The sequence below is a fragment of the Hemicordylus capensis genome, chromosome 1 (assembly GCF_027244095.1).
Source record: "Hemicordylus capensis ecotype Gifberg chromosome 1, rHemCap1.1.pri, whole genome shotgun sequence".
Taxonomy (NCBI): Eukaryota; Metazoa; Chordata; class Lepidosauria; order Squamata; family Cordylidae; genus Hemicordylus; species Hemicordylus capensis.
In genome coordinates this window covers 294,598,561-294,603,643 of record NC_069657.1, presented here as the reverse complement: position 1 = coordinate 294,603,643, position 5,083 = coordinate 294,598,561, and positions in this window count along the sequence as shown.

The window sequence follows — 5,083 nt, the reverse complement described above, 5'->3', positions numbered from 1 at the left end:
TTTTAAAAAGTGTTCCTTTCTGCTTCTGCTGTTCCTAAGAGGTGGTGGGGATAATTTCTCATCCTAAGAACTGCACAAACAGTTCTACATGTTTAGCAGGGATGTTAGGGGTGGAATCTGGGCCTGCCTGCTTGCAGGGCACATGATCCTGTTATTGTGACTGTGAATGCATGTAGAATAAATGTTTTAAAAGTTAGATCTTGTTCTACCAGCACTGCAACTACCACTTTCCATGAGGATAAAAATGCCTGCAATCACACTATTATTGGCTCCCAGTGTATGGACCCAACAGCCTAGGCTGCACCTCAAAAGCAGAGTCACCCCAAATGATGCAACTCCAGAGGAAACATGAGCCCTTTTCATACATATTCGGAATGAGAGGGAGTATCTGGAAGGAGGGAGAACAGAACAATGGCCTATACAACAACTATACATGTGGAGGACTTTCTCCATGTGGTTGGGACCCCTGCTTTTTTCAGGGTTCTTGGTGGCATAGAAAAAGCCATCCAAGTAGTGTGTGTGTGTGTGTGTGTGTATAATATATAAAACACACATTTTAATACTGCCCAAAACACAAGTTTTCTGGGTGGTTTACAACAAAACAATAAAAAAACCAATAAAAAGATTTAAACATTTCAACGATTAATATTTAAAACTATTAAAACACAATTAAAACAATATCTAATTAAAAGCAGGGGTGAACAAATGCACCTTGACCGCCTTTTTATGAGTTGTAAGAAATAGAGAGGCTCTTATTTCAGCAGGAAGCATGTTCCAAATGGAGAAGGCCCATCCCTGAGTAGCCACCAGACGAGCCAGTGGCAACTACAGACGAACATCTCCAGATTATCTCAATGGGCAGTGTGGTTCATAGCAAAGAAGATATTCTCTTATATATCCAGGGCCCAAGCTGTTTAGGACTTTATAAGTTATACTGTAACCAAAACCTTGTACTTTGCCCAGCTTTTTATTGGCAGTGTAGATCTTTTAAGATAGGAGTGATATGGTCTCTCCGAGATTACCCAGAGCCCAACCTGGCTGCCGCATTCTGGACTAACTGCAGTTTCCAGATTACATACAAAGGCAGCCCCACATAGAGTGCATTGCAGTAGTCAAGTCTGGAGGTGATCAGCAGATGTACTACTGTTCTGAGGTCATTTGGTGAAGGCTGCCTGGGAGGGGTTGCAGACCTCCCTTGGGAATATTATCAGTCTTTCCCTGGAGATGGGAATTTTCCCAGGAGAGCTGAAGGAGGCATTGGTTAGGCCACTTTTGAAGAAGCCGTCGTTGGATGCCACAGAGCCAGCTAACTACCGCCCGGTATCGAAGTTGCCTTTTTTAGGTAAAGTGATAGAGCGAGTTGTAGCAGTACAGCTTCAGATTTTTCTGGAGGATGCAGCGGTTCTTGATCCCTTCCAGTCTGGGTTTCGGCCTGGGCGTGGGGTCGAAAAGGTCCTTGTCGCCATGGCTGATGATCTCCGTTGCCAGCTTGATAAGGGAGGTTCGGCGCTGCTGTTGTTGTTAGATCTCACAGCAGCCTTCGACACTGTGGACCATAGTATTCTGATCCACCGCGTAGCTGATGCTGGGATTCAAGGCGTGGCCTTGTTGTGGCTGCGTTCTTTCCTACAAGGCCGGGATTATAGAGTGGCTATAGGCTATGAGAGGTCTTCACATCATGTATTAACGTGTGGTGTCCCTCAGGCGTCTCTCGCCCTTGCTGTTCAATATTTATATGTGGCCTTTAGCAAAGCTGGTGAGGAGTTTGGGGCTAGGGTGCCATAAATATGCGGATGACACCCATCTTTTTCTGGGTGGCAGGGCCGAGGACACCATAGCTCAGTTGACCAGGTGCTTGGAGGCGGTTGTAGACTGGCTGAAGCAAAGTGGTCTACAGCTTAATCCAGATAAGACTGTGGCTGGGCCCGAAGAGGTCGGGGGGAGTTTCCAATTACCGACCCTTGATAGTGCTTGTTTGATACCTCAGCCTACAGTGAAGAGTCTGGGTGTGATTCTTGATGCCTCTTTGAATATGGAGGCTCAAATCTTGGAGATCGCTCATAAGGCCTTTTTTCAGTTATGCCAAATACGTCTGACCTTTATCTGTTCCCTCCGGATTTGGCCACTGTGATCCATGCGACGGTCACTTCTAGGTTAGATTATTGCAACTCACTTTATGTGGGGTTGCCATTGTGCCTAACTCGGAGATTGCAACTGGTGCAGAATGCAGCGGCCAAGGTCCTTACTAAGTTGCCTTGGCAAGCACATGTGACACCTTTGCTCGTTCAACTGCACTGGTTGCCAGTTGAGTCCTGGGTTAGGTTTAAGATATTAATGTTGACATTTAAAGTCCTGTACGATATGGGCCCTCCATACCTCCAGGACTGCCTTGTTCGATATGTCCCTCGCTGGGTCCTGAGATCAGCCACAAGTAATACCTTGGTGATCCCGGGCCCTAGGGATGTTAAACTGCAATCAACGAGAGCCAGGGCCTTCTCAGTGGTGGCCCCGGCTCTATGGAACGGTCTCCCGGATAATATCAGAGCACTCCATGATTTGTAGCTGATCGTAGAGTGATCTGGTAATCCATGTCATGTAATGAGTATTGTATGGGGTTGTGGTTATGATGTATTTTATAGAACAGTGTTGCTTTGTATGTTATTGCTTGTAAGCCTCCCTGAGTCCTATGGGAGTAGGGCAACATATAAATCTAACTAACTAAATAAATAAAATAAATTTATCTCAAGTTGGTGTATCAGCCAAAGCAGATAAAAGGCACTTCTGGCCACTGCCTCAACCAATGACAGCAGGGAGAGTTTTGTGTCCAGAAACACCCCCAGACTGCGTACATGTTCCTTCTGGAGAAGTGTGACCCCATTCAGAACTGGCAGATCAAAATCATCTCCCGAGTTCCGACTCCGCACAATAAGTACCTCCATCCTATCTGGATTCAGTCTCTGCCTGTTACCTCTCATCCAGCCCATCACTGCCTCCAGACAGGCATTTAAGGAGGTTATGCCTTCTCCTGATGATGTCGACATGAAGAAAAAGATTTGGGTGTCATCAGCATACTGATAACACCCTGCACCAAATCTCCTGATGATCTCTCCCAGCAGTTTCATAACAACATCAGAGACTATATGGAGCCCTGAGGGAAACCATACTGAAGTTTAGTTTTTGAAGAACAACCATCTGCAAGCGACACCATCTGGAATCTGTCCGAGAGGTGAGAGTGGAACCACTGCAAAGCAGTGCCTCACACCCCCCAACCCCCTCAGATACTCCAGGAGGATACTATGGTCGATAGTATCGAAAGCCACCAAGAGGTCCAAAAGGAACAACAGAGTCACACTTCCTCTGTCAATTCCCAATTTGAAATCATCCATCAGGCCAACCAAGGCAGTCTCCACCCCATAGCCCACCGAAAGCCAGTCTGAAACGGGTCTAGATAATCAGTTTCATCCAAGACTGCTTGGAGTTGGGAGGCCGCCACCCACTCAACTAACTTGCCCAGCCACGTAAGGCTAGAGACAGGCCTATAGTTGCTCAACTCTGAGGAATCCAGGGCAGGCTTCTTCAGAAGTAGTCTAACAATTGCCTCCTTAAGGCAAGGAGGCATCCTGTCCTCCCTCAGGGAAGCATTTATGAGCTCTGCTAGGCCTACAACAATCTCCCTGCCAAATAGTATTAGCCATGTCGGGCGAGGGTCAAGAGTTCAGGTGGTAGGCCACATCACTCCAAGCAGCTTGTCCACATCCTCACGAATCACAAACTGAAACTGATTCAGCCTAACCAGATAAGAGGAGTTGCTGGATACCTCCAATTCAGCCACTGCAGTAATTGTGGGGTCTAAATCAAAGTCGGCAGGAATACGAGAGATTTTATCCACAAAGAAATCATTAAACACATCACAATGAGTAATAGATGGTTCCAAATTCTGATTCAAAGGAGGAGGGGCACTCACTAGCTCTTTCACAAACCTGGACAACTCCGCTGGACGTGAACTTGCAGATGCAATACGGGCCAAAAAGAACCGCTGTATAAAGAATTAGTGTCTTTCCATTTTTGCGCATATAATATCCTGGCCGCCGTGGTTGCATACATAAAAAATGTTGAACTTCTTCTGGAGAACTCTCTTTCAGCTGGGAATAATTGTAAGAGAGTTCTCCAGAAGAAATTCAACATTTTTTATGTATGCAACCACGGCGGCCAGGACAGTATATGAGCAAAAATGGAAAGACACTAAAATGCCCTCAAAAGAAGACTGGTTGATAAAAATTTTGGAATATGCTGAGATGGCAAAGCTTACAGCACTTATAAGAGACAAGAATTTGGAATGTTTTAAAGAAGATTGGGAACCATGTTTGCTTTACTTAAAGAAATATTTTTCTAATATGGACTTTTCAGTAGGGTTTTAAATATAGTAATAACAGCAGGTTGCGTTGGGTAAAATCGAGTAGTATTGTGGAGTATGTATGTTTTGAATTATAGCAATGGTTTATATGTATAGTTATTGTGAACCGCACCGATAGGCATGCAGGAAGTCAATATTTACTTATGTGTAGATTTAGATGAATGTAATTTGAAGGTAAAAGCTAGTGTAAAATTCAATAAAAAAATTTTTTAAAAAACAAACAACCCAAAGAAATCATTAAACACATCACAGTGGGTAATAGATGGTTCCAAATTCTGATTCAAGGGAGGAGGGGCACTCACTAGCCCTCTCACAACCCTGAACAACTCTGCTGGATGTGAACTTGCGGATGCAATACGCACCAAAAGGAATCGCTTCTTTGCTGCCGGTATTGCCAGAGCATACAGTAGATCTTCAAATGTGCTCTATGTTGTAATCTGTCGGATTTGAGTCGAGTCTTCCTCCACTTGTGCTCCAGTTGTCTACCTTGCCACTTCAGCCCCCGTAGTTCTTCCATATACCAAGAGGCCAATTTTGAAGCAGGTCGGAGAGGATGCTTAGGTGCGATCATGTCTACTGCCCTGGTGAGCTTGCAGTTCCAGTTCTCCACGAGGGCATCAACAGGATCACCAGCAGAGCCAACACTAAATCCCTCCAAGGCTTTTTGGA